The sequence below is a fragment of the Balaenoptera musculus genome, chromosome 11, assembly GCF_009873245.2.
Source record: "Balaenoptera musculus isolate JJ_BM4_2016_0621 chromosome 11, mBalMus1.pri.v3, whole genome shotgun sequence".
Lineage (NCBI taxonomy): Eukaryota > Metazoa > Chordata > Mammalia > Artiodactyla > Balaenopteridae > Balaenoptera > Balaenoptera musculus.
This window is the reverse complement of record NC_045795.1, coordinates 50,240,471-50,255,462: the sequence shown is the minus strand read 5'-3', so window position 1 is coordinate 50,255,462 and position 14,992 is coordinate 50,240,471. Positions and strand designations below refer to the sequence as shown.

Below are 14,992 nucleotides of genomic sequence, written 5' to 3'. Positions count from 1 at the left end.
TTCATGAAATTTCCAAACATGTTGGCATTTTTATGGTATGAGTGGTGATAGCTATAATGTTACCAATGTTCACAGATTGAGGAAATGTGTATCATAAAATGTAAAGCACTCTATTGAATATCTATATGACTTAGCAAGAGAAATGATTCTTACCCCTTCTTCCACCTTTTCCTCAGCCTGAGTTTACATCCCCATTCCCACCACAGGCTTAAAGGTATGCATTAAACCACCCCTTTCTCAATAACCTTTTAAAACTATGGGACAGGACTGATAAACTCAACTACCTACAGAAATCAGGGAAGTAAATGAGAGAGGTGTTTGGAGATAAGAAAACCAGTAGAGCAAAGTTGATGGTACATAGTAAGTCAGCTGCAGTGTCAGAGATACAATAGGGAGATGTAGAGATTGCGGCCCATTGGAATGCATGCCCTGTCTAAGGGAACAGATGCTCTGTTCATTGTTGCCTGGTGAGAATATAGCCATGCATTGCCAGATCTTCCAAATTTCTGGAGAAGCTGGAATTTGGATATTGATACGGCATCTTCAGTTACCCCAAATGCTAGCAACTTATTCAGATCTCTTTAGCACTATGTGGAACAAAGATCATCTGGAAAGTAGAATTGACTCAAAACAGCTACAGTTTTCTTATGGAACTATTGAAGCCCAGCATCTCTGACAATTCTGTTACTTTGCCATGGATTCCAAGTCATCAGTTAGCTAATGAAGGAGAAACACAAAATGAAGGAAATAAGATTAAATGGTTCAGACAGAGTGCAAATAACTTCAATACTATTTAACAAATATTGGTTGACTACCTGCTTCATGCCAGACACTGGGTGAAGTGCTTGGGTCATACCAGTGAACAGCACAGACAAAATCTCTAATCTCATTGAACTCATTAACCCTGGAGGGAAGATGTATCATTAATGTTAATTTTAGATGAGCCCCCAAATTATGGAAAACATGTTTGAACCCAAGTCTGTGGGATTCCAAATCCTCATCTATTCCCACTGTGCCATATTCCATGCTAGTTCCCAGGAGAAATGGAATGAGGAGATGAAGAGGTGGCCTTCACGGTAAGGTCGTTGTGTGTGTATTAAGGGAATGCGGTCTGACTGAGTGACAAATCACATCTCACAGTTGTAATATTCATAGCAATATCATCGCACAGCCATTAGGTTTATTCTTTGTTGTTTGTTTTGGCCATGTAGCATGCGGGATCTTAGTTTCCTGACCAGGGATCGAACCCGTGCCCCCTGCAGTAGAAGCACAGAGTCCTAACCACTGGACCACCAGGGAATTCCCTAGGTTTATTCTTAACTAGGCACTGTGCTAAGTACTTTTCATATATTGAGTCTAACTATAGTGGTATTGTTAGGTAACAGCTAGTATTCTCATTTTAAAGGTAAGGTGACTGAGGTTTAAAAAGGAGTAAAATATATACGCTACCGAATGTAAAATAGATAGCTAGTGGGAAGCAGCCACGTAGCACAGGGAGATCAGCTCCATGCTTTGTGACCACCTAGAGGGGTGGGATGGGGAGGGTGGGAGGGAGACGCAAGAGGGAGGAGATATGGGGATATATGTATATGTATAGCTGATTCACTTTGTTATAAAGCAGAAACTAACACACCATTGTAAAGCAGTTATACTCCAATAAAGATGTTAAAAAATATTTTAAAAATTTAAAAAAATAAAAAGGAGTTAAAAAGTAACTCAAGATCACACAGATAATCAGTGGTAGATACACAATTCAAGGTCAGTCTGTCCTAATTTAAAGCTTGTGCTCTAAAGCCCAGCCCTGCTCCGAGTCCCACACTTCAGTTCTTTCGAGATCAGCAGAGACAAGGGAGTGAAAAGCTAGACACCAGGCAGCATGTTTGATACCCTGGTTCCATCATTGCCCGTTGGCAGGAAGCCCACGGCAAAGGTCCTTTCTGCAGGAGTGTGGTCAGGGGTTTGAACTCAACCCTGCTCAGATATGAAAAGCATAACAGAAGGAAAACAAAACCCTTCATACCCCTACTCCCAGTCCTTAGCTGACAGGCAGCTGCAGGGGATTTGGCTGTTGTCCACCACTGCATTCTCTTACTGATGGAGCCAGCTGTCTAAGGAAATTCAGTAGCCCACGTAGATATCAAAATAAGAAACCCACTAAACCATTGTACGTGGAAGAAGTCATGTTCTAGGCTAGTCACATTAGAGCCATCTGTTCTTAGTATAATATACACTGCAGTAATAATTATTAACAAATACTTTATCTCTCTAATTTGAGGTAAACTGAAAAAATATTAGGGCTATTTATAAATAAATGTCTTCTCCTATTCAAGTATTTATGCACAAGTATTGAGTTCTATAGTTTATATAATAAACTATCTTCTCCCACAAATCTGTTCCTTGTTTTCTGTTTTTTCCTTGGTAAATTCATCTAGTGACACAAGTTAGAAATTTGAATTGTTTTAACTTTTCCCTCTATTTTAGTCTTTATATTAATCATCAAGGCCTATCTATTTGCACCTCTGAAATTTCTCAGAATCTCTTGTTCTTCATTTCTGCTGCCTTTGCTAAGATTATTCTTGTAATCAACTGCTTGGTCAGTTATGATTGCCTCCATACTTGTTTTCCGGCTTTCTTTTTTTTTTTTTTAACATTGTTGGTTTTAAAACATCTTAGAATATGATTCTGTTCTATCAACATCCTTCATGAGTGCTTTATTATGGTCTACAGAGTAAAGTTTGAACTCTTTTGTCATGCATAATGTTTAAGGCCTTTATTCATTCAAAGTTTTCATTAAGCTTCTACTGTTTATTCCCTGGCAGTAAAATAATAAACAAGGACCATTTCCTATCGTTGAAGGAAACTACCTAGAATCTAGTGGAGGAGTTGTAGGTGTGAAGACAAATACAATAAGTATAATAGGTGTTAGTTAGAAGTTCATTTGAGATGGTATGTGTTCAGTGAAGGAGTGGTTAATTAATTCCTGTGGGTATATCTGTTGGTTGACTTCTTAGCATGTGTGCTGTACTTTCCCATAATCCCAGATTGTGCCATTCTTGGTTTTGGGCACAAAAGGTATGACATAGGCTAAGCTAATTAATGTTTTCCTCGCCCCTGGTCTCAATCAGTGGTTGAGGGATGGATTTGTGAATGAGGCAGGTCAATCAAAAAGAAGTCTCAGGACTTCTGCAGGGACATCTGGGTCAGGGATGCTCCCAATTTCTTTCTGGACAAGGAAACCCAGGAGCTGGTGGCAGCCCTTTGAAAAATAAGAGGAAAGGCAAGGTCAGGATGAAGCCAGCACTATGAAAAACAAGGCAAAAAGATGACAGGAAATGCATCTTTGCTGTATTGAGCTGAGGGATCAAGTCTTGCTTAAATTTTGCCCTAATTCTGACCTTTTTATTTAGGTGAGCCAAAGTATCCTCTATTGTTTCAGCAAGATTGTATGTGGTTTTGGTCCCAATCTTCATTCCTCTTCTCTTAGAAGCTGCTGGGAACCTTACTTCTGGGGGCTAAAGAAAGGCCTCTTCCTTGGTCTAGAGTCGTCCTTGTGGGACCTACATTACTTTTGTCAACTGTATTCTTCTGAGTTGAAATGTCTGCTTTTTGCTTCAGGACTCTCATTATTAAGTCTTGCTCTCTCTCTCTCTCTCTTTTTTTTTTTTTTTTTTGCTTAAGCACATACTCTTTCAGATGGACTGTGCCGTTGGTGCCTCCCCCAAATCCATTCCTGACAATTTATCTTAAGGAAACCATCCTGCTCCTACTCCCAGCCCCTGTGGTGTAGGAGTCTCTGACTGTGGCCCATGGATCTAGGAGAGGATGCAGACCCATGCTTGGCTAATGAGCTCCCTGGATTTCTCTGGTAATAAGTATGAGGTTAGCCGTTGATCTGTGGCCAAGCCTGGTCAATGTCAGTGCCTAAGCACCATCTCTGGGATATTGATCAGGGTCCAATCAGGAAACAGATCTACATGGTAATTTGAACAGGAAGATTTACTATAAAAGATTATTGATGATTTACAGGGAATTAACTAAAAATGGATAAAAGAGAAATCTAAAGAATATTCTAGGGCTGAGGGAGGATACCCAAGGAAGGACCAAACTTAGGTGGGACATTCTCCCTCAGGCCATGATTCAGACCCCATGGGAGAGGATATGATTGTAGCCAATAGATGGTGGGGAGGTTTCTGGGGATGCTCAGACCAGAGCTGGTCCAACATCAGTGGGACATGGCCAGTAAGCAGAGAACCACCTGCTGGGGTGCTTATCAGATTCCCCAGAAAGCTGCCTATAGGAGTCACCATGGAAACTGCTGGGAATCAAGTTGGAGTTGAGTGGGGGTGGGGTTTTGGAGCCTGTGGTGGGGACACTGGGAAGCTATCACCAGGAAGCAGATGATAAGTGAGCGATGGCCCTTGTGGAACCCACTCCTAGGAAGCCTGCTGTATTACCCCCAGAGCTTGCCAGGAAGCTGACCACAGGGGTTTGTTCTATGGATCTCACTGCTGGGAAGCCACTTGAGGGGGTGATCTCCACTGAGTGTCCTGTGTGTCAGCCCAACACAACAGGAGCCAGGAAAAGCCAAGCATGCTGGAACCAGGAAGAGAAGCCCTTTACCTCTCCGGGTCCCCCGGCACCTTCTGCTGACAAAGCTTCACATCATTCCAGCTGGCAAGAGGAACGTGTTCCAACATCACAAGAACAGCAGTGGAGGCTGGACTTGTAGCTGAGAGGCAATAAATTGCTAACCGGCACATTTGAGATTTTTATTATAATACTAAGAAAGAGACGCTCTCGGGAATCTACTGATGAGGTCTCAGAGCGAGATGGTGGCTATCTTACCAACAGGAGGGGAAAGGCTACCATAGAATCAAGCCAGCGCAGAAGAAAACAGGGCTCGCAGATGGAGAGAGGCAAGGTGCTGACAACATTGTTAGGGTTCTTGGATCCAGCCATTTCTTCAACCCAGACACGCTTGGACTTTTTAGTATAAAAGCCAGTAAGTCCCTTCTCCTCCCTGACTAAACCAGTTTGAGCTGTATTTAAGGGTCTTAACAGTCTAAAGAGTGCTGATCAAATCTTAATAAACCTTTAGGTGTTAAGCTGAGGTCAGTGTTCTTTATCTAATCTGCATGTACTGTTTCCCAGTCTTTGACCCTGGTTCCTGGATACATCACCCCAGGTGATCTGGGATCTGAAAGCTCCATTAGTGCAGGAAGTTTTCTTGAACTTGAAATGGAGGCCACCTTTGCACAGTCCCATAAAACTTCTTATGGAACATCCTTAGGCTTCCTGTGTAATTCCCTTTGCAGGTGTACTGTAGGCTGTTATGGTTTAATCATTTCATTCTCAGTAACATATTAGTTACAGTGAAACTAAAGAGATTGGGAGGGGCAGTGATGGGCAGAGTTCTTAATGAGAGAATCCAGGTTTGGGAGCCTTAGCATTTGCTTCCCAGATTTAAGGTAATTCCTGACTGGATGAAGTCTTTACAGTGAGCCAAGATACTAAACAAAACCCAAGGTATTACCTGCCCTTTTTTGAACTGAACGATTTCAACGTGAAAGACGAATGAATAGCTGTAATATGGTCCTGTAAACTTAAATGGTAGCAATTTAAGAAATTGAATTGGTTTTGATGGGTACTTTTTCCTCCTGCTGTTGAAAGGTAATTTGCCTGAAAGTCAAAGACAAGAGGAGAGCATTTTGTTGAAGGCACAGTAGAATGGTTTCCAGGTGAACCATTTGCTGCTCCATGATCTCAGGGCCCTCGACTGAGGCCAAGTTGTATCCAGAGCAGTCACTCAAGCAACCTGACAGGGGAGAACATTTCCAAACACGTGATAGCCCAGAAACTGCTGTCAAATAAACTGGCACTGTTCCCAGAGATGACAGCCTCTTTTATATATATATCTTGGTAAAAAAAGATTTCTGCATTTCCTGTATTCCCACAAATTTCGTCCAAGTTAGAAGGTTTGCAGCAGAACAGAGCTTGATTGGAAAAAGAGATAGAATCAATATACCCATCTCATTGATCTTGACAATTTTTAACCTTCTTCATCTTATTCTAAAGGAAACTTCGACCCAAAGTAGAGTTTAAATGTAAAAAAGGAGTATGAAAAAGAGAAAAAAAGAAGAGGTGTGGCAGAAATGAGGAAGAGCTATTAGATCATCTTCATTCAAAGTGGGGAATTTGACACAGTAAAGATAATTGGAGAATCTCTTCTTCCCTAATATCCTTCTACTTTTAGAGGGAGAATCAGGGTATGGATCTAAGCTAAATATTTACCTGGAGATTCTGAAACATCCAGGTAGGTTATTGGGAATCCCTTCATGAAGGGACCATAGACCTTCAAGGACAAACAATGAGTATTCTAAGATTTGAGCCCAAAACTCTCTAGTAGGGGAAACATGGTTTCTCCAATCTTTGGGAAGAGAAAGTTCACATTTTCTTAGTGGGCAGAGAATCTTCCTGAGGAGAGAGTGGTTTAAAGATATGCAGTGAACAACACTTCAGTGCTGTGCTAGCTGATGTTTCATATAAGCACAGGCCTTTGGGGCACTTACTATAAGTTCTTGTGAAAGGAGGATCTTTAAAGGAATCAGTGGGCCCTAGGAAGACCTCAGAGAACCATAATCATTGATAAGCCTATCCATCTAAGATAGATTTAAAAAAACTCTGCTCACTTGTTTTTTTTTTTTTTTTGGTAACATTCAAAATGTGGGAGCAGCCCAATTGTCTAGACTAGATGCGTGGTTAAAAAATTATGGTATATCCATCTAATAGAATACTATCCAGCAACAAAACAAATGAGATAGTGACAGATATAACAATATGGATGAACTTCTGAATAATTATTCTGAGTGGAAGAAGGCAGACAAAAAGAGAGTACATACTACATGATTCCACTTATATAAAGCTCTACAAATGCGAATAAAACTATAGTGACAGAAAGCAGATTGAGTGGCTTGAGTATTTGGGGAGGGCAAGGAAGGATGGGAAGGAGGAATTACAAACGGACACAAGGAAATTTGGAGGGATGATGCATATTTTTGCTCTCCTGATTGTGGTGATTGCTTTATAGGTATACATATGTCAGACATATCAAATTGTACACTTTAAATATCATGTGCCAATTATGCCTTGGTGACACTGTTAAACAAACATAGAAAGAAACAACTCTGCCCAATCAGTGGCCAGAACAATTAAGTTTGACCTTGAGACCTTCTGGAAAAGAAAACTGCCTTCCAACTTGAGGAACAGGATGTGTTTCATGGAGATGCTGAGAACGTCGTTGTGATATGTCAACCATGCGATAGCCATGGGAAAGGTACAATAGTTTCCAAGGTGTCAGAACTACTGGATTTGGAATCTTCATAGTGAGACCAAATGAGAGGTCGGAGTGAAATGAATTAGCTTTGCTATGGACATCCAAGTCCTTGGTTATAATAAATAAGACTTGAATTGCAGTCAGGAGTAGGAAAAGACTACACAGTGAATACTTCAAAGGGTGAATGTGGACTTGGCATTTATCACCATGAGACCGGGATGCTGGTAAGAGCCTGGAAGGCAGGAAGATCAGTCTCATCAGCCTGGACCAATACCTAAGCTTGTTCTGGTTCAGTCCACAAACAGCAATACCTACCTCTTTGTATTCATTTTTATCAAGAAGGCGTTTACCAACTAGGGTTGTATTGGCCCAGGATAGAGAAAGCAAATAAAGTGGTTCCATGATGGTTTTCATACCATGCTATGTGCAGAAGAAACACGACTTTTCTGTAGTTCCAGAGGACTGATCTTAGAGTCAATGGGTAAAATTTATTGAGGGGTAGCCTTGATTTAATATGAAGAAGTCATTAATAATATTGGGTAATGTTTTAAAAATGAAAAGGGCCGCTTTGTGAGACAGCAGTCTCCTTGTCAGCAAGAGCACTGGAGCGGAAGCTAATTACAGATATTGTTTCTACAGTTTGTGCTCCCTTAAGCTAAATTATGTGTAATTTAATTGATTAATTCAGGAACACAATTTTTATTATGCAGACCACTATTAGTTATAACATGATACCATAGGGAAAACAATGTTGCAGGAAGCATAGTAATACACAGATGTTTCAAGTGGCTGCTTGCTTACTTTGCATCCATTCCTTTGTTCAGTATCAGCAGTCATGAACTGTGTTGCAATTTTGTGCATTTTTGCAATCTAATTTGATTTATGTCCATTTAAAAAATAGTATGCAATATAGGTGACATGGAGGTATATGTGAAACTGTGGTTTGCTTAGTTAATCACTTCTGTGACACGATTTTGTTTTAGTAAAGTGAGATTTCTTATGTTCACAGCTCTAACAACTATAGGGTCACAGCCCCTATGGAAGGGCTGATTACAATGGGCAATATTAGACTAGAACTTCTAAGGCAATTGTCAGTTCTCCATTGTCTGATTCTAATAATCCTAGAAAGGTTAACTGATCCATTTTTGTCTGGATTCCTCCTTCTTATTGTTCAGGTCTCAACTCAGAGTCTCTGGTAGTAAATTTTGGAGCGAAAGGGTCAATAGTTTGGTTTCAGCCCTCTTTCAATTTTAGATGCTTTGACATCCAAAGAAAGATGTGAGTTGGAGGTTGGGTACATGAGTCTGGAGCATAGGGAAGAGAGAGCATAGTCTGGGTGGTACCTAGCTCCATGAGATTAGAGAAGACAACCCAGAGAGGGTGTGGATGGAGGAGGGAGGGGAACAGAGGGCACACTCGGGCTTCTCTGCCATTTTGGGATCTAATAGAGAAGACAGGGATGGAACAGCAAGTGAGACAGGAGGAAATTCAGGTGAGCATCGTGTCACAAAAGCCTGGGGAATAACGTATTTCCAAAGGGAGGGAAGGCTACAACATCATTTCTGTGCTCTTTTTACCAGAGATGCATAACTGAACCAAATCATGGAGACACATCAGACAAAGTCAAATTGAGGGACTGTTTAAAAACTAATAAGTGGCCCAGAGTGTTCAACTATATCAAGGACCCTGTGTGATAAGAAAGAACGAGAAACTATTCCAGATTTAAAAAGACTGAAGAGGCACAATAATGAAATGCAATGTGTAACTTTGGATTGGACCCTGATATAGAAATAACTATTTTTTCTTTTTGCTATTAAAGACATTATTAGGACAATCAGTGAAATTCGGGTAAGGTCTGTAGATTTGCTAATATTATTATATCAATATTTTTTTTTAATTTTATTTATTTATTTATTTTATTTTTGGCTGTGTTGGGTCTTCGTTTCTGTGCGAGGGCTTTCTCTAGTTGCGGCAAGCGGGGGCCACTCTTCATCGCGGTGCGTGGGCCTGTCACTATCGTGGCCTCTCTTGTTGCGGAACACAGGCTCCAGACTCGCAGGCTCAGTTAAGTTGTGGCTCACGGGCCTAGTTGCTCCGTGGCATGTGGGATCCTCCCACACCAGGGCTCAAACCCGTGTCCCCTGCATTAGCAGGCAGACTCTCAACCACTGCGCCACCAGGGAAGCCCCTATATCAATATTAATTTCATGATTTTGATACCTCTGCTGCAGTTATGTAAGATAATGTCTTCTGCTGTAAAGAAATTCACAGGGAAGTTTTTAAAGATAAAAGGACCTAATGTCTGCAGTGTGTTCCCAGATAGTTCAGGAAAATATCTGTTAATCTATCTATCACCTATTTATCTCTATCATCTCTCTTATCTATGTATCTGTCTAATTATCTATCATCTGTCTATATCTATCTCTAGAGAAAGATAAAGCTAATGTTAATTTTGGGGGGAGAATATGAGTGAAGGATATATGAGAATTATTTGCACTATTTTTACAACTTTAAAATTATTTCCAAAAAAATCTGAAAACTTTAGAAAACTAGAGGAGAAAATGAAAATAGAGGCACATGTTTCTGTCAATCATCATTTTATAGATTGAAAAATGTGGCCCTCTTGGCCCCTAAAACCCACCATATGTTGTATAGGGGGCTTTTAACCTCACACCTGACTTTTAATATTCTTTCTGCTTCAGAAATTTAGAACAAGTTCTCCAGATTCAAGGTGTCTTTGACCATTTTTTCCCATGGAAAGATTTCTGATGATCTTGGCTAGAATTAAGCCCTGATGAAAGAGGGCTTCAGTACAGTTTATGGGCCTATTCTGCTTGACGTGTAAGTCTATTGAAATGGCTTTTCTCATGAAGGGATGCTTTGATACATTAGAACAACAATGATATTATTGTCACCCAACCATCTTATTCCAAGAGCTAGAGCTATATATAAGTCATAAGAATGCATTCTTAAGAGTTGGAAAACACAGCTTTATGAGATTGACAAGAAGACGTTTTAGTATCAGAACAAGCGAGCTTTCTGAAGGGCATTTCCTTGGGGTCAAGAAAATGGCAGCTGGGTTGGCAGGACATTCACATCAGCACTTTTCCCCTTTAACATTTGTAGCTCCATGGAGGCCAAAAACTCTATCTTTGTTTCCCTCAGATTTTCTTGGCTTCTCAGACATCTGAATGATTCCTTAGTTTTCACTCACCAACAAAGACTTAACATTCACCAGAGGACTTAAGAGCAAATTCCTCAGACCTTCAAACGATGGATGATTAGAAAAGCCAGCACTTAGTAATTAAGCCATCAGATGAACTTGAACCGTGAAATATTTGGAAGGTTATCACAGAATGTGCCCAGCAGCTGTCGAACATGAAGGACTTCTCTTCCAGGAGAAGCCCTTCCGTCTTCAAGATGTCCAGGGGACCCCTCAAGCTATGGTACAGTTTTTCCCTAGCTGGAGATTTTCTAGTACTTCTTAATAGCTAATATAAATCACAAAATTTCATAATGGTAGACAGGCCTCTTAGGGTTGGATTAATATGTATCATCCAGCAATTTGCAGTACAACCTACTGGGTAACTCTGCATACATTATTTTGATCAGTTTATGCAGCATAATGATAATGGCTTTTGCAAATTGCTTGTTTTTCCTTTTGTGTGATAGATTTACTGCTCAGGATTGGGAGGGGGCTCAGGGACCCATAAATTTGGAGAAATAGCAAGGCTTCACCCCTCTGTGTTAAAAGGTGAAAAATCTCACGAATCAAGGAAATGTTCTTTCTTTCTTTCTTCCTTCCTTCCTTCCCTCCTTCCTTCTGAACTGAGTGGCTTGTGGGTTGTCAGTTCCCTGACCAGGGACTGAACCCAGGCCACGGCAGTGAAAGCCCAGAATCCTAACCATTAGGCCACCAAGGAACTCCCAAGAAAATGTACTTTATATTTCCAGAGTTTACACAATCACAGGACACCCATCAAAATATCTGTCTGCTGAGCATATTGACTAGTATTTGCTTCCTTAGTGGCGTTTCCTAACAGGGTCCCCATGTTGAATGATTATCAGTTTCGTTTGTGAAGAGTAATTTTTTTTCAGTCAAATTAGTGATCAGATTTTTCTAGATGGGTGCTCTTCTATCAACTCAGAAAACATGTACCAAAATTAAAGGAAAAATAAATGAAAATAACAGTATGGTAAGCCTTTGTTTAACCTTGCCCAGGGCAAATGAATGAAAAGTATTCCACTTAACTCTGCTTTCCTCAAAGGTATCAATAAATATTCAGCAGATAGTCCCTACACAGAGGAAAGCTGACACCCAAGTAGCTTAATTCTATCACCCAAGTCAGGATTCCATGAATAACAGAGCAAGAATTTGGACTCTGGTGTTTCTACTCTGAAGAACGTCCGGCTCCCTTTTGTGGCTGATTTCATCAGTGTTGAGTTTTAGAAAGTTAAATGCAAGAGAGTTGATGAAGCGGGTTGAGGCTGCTTCCTGTCAATTGGAAGCCACCCCTTGTGCTCTTGTGAGGACGGAGTGAGATGGTTTAGGGGCCGAGTGCTGTACCACAGGCAGGATCTTGGGAGATTACATGTTATCCTTGGTAGCTGAGCCTTAGAATCTTCGTTGCCCTCATCTCTGCAGCCTGTGCTTACGTAACCCAGTGTCTCTATGGGCTCTTTTCCCTTCTAATACTCAAATATCAGCTATGTGAGTTGTCATCCTGACAGACTGCGGAAAGTCTGGTCTGTTATTTTATCCCCTCTCCAAGCATATCTGAGAATGCAAGGGGATTGTTTACAGGTTGGACAATTTCCACATGGTTTTCACTTGTCAATTTCACCAGCCATCTGTTTCATATCTCCTTCCTCAGTGCTGTTTCGCCTTAACAATGGGGACCAGCATCTCTACTAATTTCCCAAAAGGACAGTTAAGGTCAAGGTTTGGGAACAAGAGCAGGAAAGTACAGTGCAGAAAATATCATTGGATCCTGAACAACTTTTTGGTTTCTGCCACGAGGAGCTTTCCTTGGTTTCAGTTTGCCTTGGTGTATCGGGGCCAACCTCACTTCTCTCTACAAAGGTATTTTGGTCAGTCCTACTCTGCCTTGAAGACAGGCTCCCAGCTTTCCCTTAGGCTCAGCAAGAGGGAAAGAGGTTCTTACCTCCCTCAATTCAAGATATCAACATTTGTGGGTGCTTTTCTTCCCCAGGATTTGTGAAAATGGGAATGTTCACTTCCTTTAGAGGAAATATCCATCTCTACCCCAAGGGGGTAAATTGGCCTCTGTGTCTAAATTAGGCAGTTGCAGTCCTCAGCATTTCATTTCCTGTTTGGCTGATTCAAGTTAAAATAACACCATGGGGAGATACCAAACTATGAAGATACTAACCCTCCAGCATTTCATTCCTCCTGATGAGCCTTGGTATCCCAATTATTAAGAAGATACTTTTCAAAACACACATACATATTAAGAACAGTCAGTTTTCTTGCAAAGAGAAGTCTAAAGTCTAAACAACATTTAATAGCTTGGGCTGCATTAGGCCTTCCCAAGGACAATGTGTATATATTTAAATGACATCTGCATTGCTCCATGGGCTTGGTAAGCCCATCCTACCCTATCCAGTAGGACTGGCATGTGTTTATGAGTGTGTGTGTGTGTGTGTGTGTGTGTGTGTGTGTGAGTGAAGGAGGAACTATAAGATTATAGAAAAAGCAAATTCATCCAACTACTACATTCTTTGACACCAAGTTGACACAATCTATCACAGAAACTGGCAGTATCCCCAAACACTTATTCATAGCTCTTGCTGGATTTAAAGGTCATTTAATTAGAAGCACTCTATATTAAGGCTTGGAGAGTGGTCTCCAAAGAGGGTGCACATACCCCAAAGACAAATTTCTCATCTACCTCAAAAGCAAAAACTTTCGGCAATCCATCAAATGGTATTACAAGCTTCAACAGTTTCAATTTTTTTCCTCCATGCCCAGTTGTTTGCCTTGGACACAAGATGAAGACTTTGCATTTATACCTCTGAATATTATTTGGGTCAGGTTTCACCACAGAATAAGCTTTGCTGCCTCCACTCGATAGAGATTGAAGGAGCAGGGAGAAAGAAGAAAATGCTACATTATTGAGCATGCTGCTTTTGAAGACACACACCCTTATGATGTACCTTGAAGCTCTGGGCCTTAGACCAAGAAGTGCACTCACAGATAACATTGAGAATAGAATTTAAAAGTCTGATGTATTATGTCAAAGCTTTCAAGGACCCCCTCTGTGAAGACTCTTGGTTTAAGATTATTTTAGAGAAACAGGGATGGGTAATATCTTGGTGTCTTTCAGTGGAGGAAAATGTTAATACCTTTTAGAAAGAGGAAGATTTTATACCTGTAAAGAGTAATCTCAGCATCATCTTCTTGCTTCATTCTGAAGCTCCCATGATGGTTTTCCTGAGGCCAACCAAGTTGTTGACCAGATTTATCCCTGCAGTAGTAAATGCTGTACGCCTGCCGCTTGAATGGCTTTGGAAAGTGGGTAGGAGCTATAAATCAGTGGTTGGATATTGCTAGCTCCTGTGGTTTATTCTTCAAAATGGAGCCAAAGACAGTAGCAATTTAGAGGATTTAGTTTCTTTAGTGACCAGGTATTTCCTTTTTCACACATGCACTTACAGGCTGTGCGATAGTGTGTGACAGTCACTCCTGCGCTTTGAACACTTGCAAAGTGTTCTGTCACAGTAACCGACGGAGGTTCTTTAGTGGACCTTTCCTCATGATGGATCTTTTTTCTCCTGGAGAAGGGGTCTTTTGTGGATGTTTTCCAAACCAGAGAGAGACAGAGACAAAGAGAGAATATCACGTACATGAGTCAAACTAGGATTGTTGATTTGTGGCTTGTAGGAGATTCTGTGTTTCTCAAAGTGAGGAAAGGCAGGCAGGACGAGATTAGCATCATTTAGATGTTCAATATAAGACAAAAACAATGCTAAATCTTAGTGCCTAAGAAGCTTAGATTGCAAAAGGTGCTTCTCCGAGGTGTAGGTTTTTGGGGAGTAAAATTTTAAGAATCTCGAAGGGCATTTAACTCTTGATTACATATCACCTCATTTCAAACCTTGAAGACTCCAGTATCACTTTATCTTTGATGTAGAAATACCACTCTATACATTATTCAAGTAAAGTCTCAAATGTTAAATGTTAATGCAAGGTAATTGCTTTCATTCACTGAAAACTTGAAAACTCGGCTATTCCGGTCCAAGTCCCCGGCGTGTCTAACCAGGACTATCTCAGCCACCTCCCAGCTGGGTCTTCCTTTTTCTACTCTTGCCCTTCTGTAGCCCATTCTCCACAAAGCAGTCAAGACAACTTTAAAAAATGTGATTCTCATCAAGCTTAAACGTTTCCAGGACGTTGCATTACACTTGGGATAAACTCCAGTCTTTCTCCTGGGGCCCGAATGACCCTTCTCAGTGGAGCTCATACTTCCTGCGAATCTCATTGGGTACCACTGTCTCACCAGCTCATGATGTCCCCACCCCACAAGCGGCACACTGTCCCTTGAACAAGCCAAGTTCGTATTTCTGTGCATCTGCTATTTCCTTTTTTGAGGACGGCTTGCTCTCTACAAATGTAAGTGTCTGGTTCCATTGTCTCAT

The 14,992-nt window shown here is 40.9% G+C and overlaps 1 non-coding gene across 1 annotated transcript; it reads right to left on the bottom strand.

Moving 5' to 3' along the window:
- Positions 1–1,226: 1,226 nt before the first annotated feature.
- Positions 1,227–1,299, bottom strand: TRNAR-UCU. The gene has a single exon. It is a non-coding gene; the product is annotated as a tRNA-Arg (tRNA).
- Between the last annotated feature and the right edge of the window lie 13,693 nt (positions 1,300–14,992).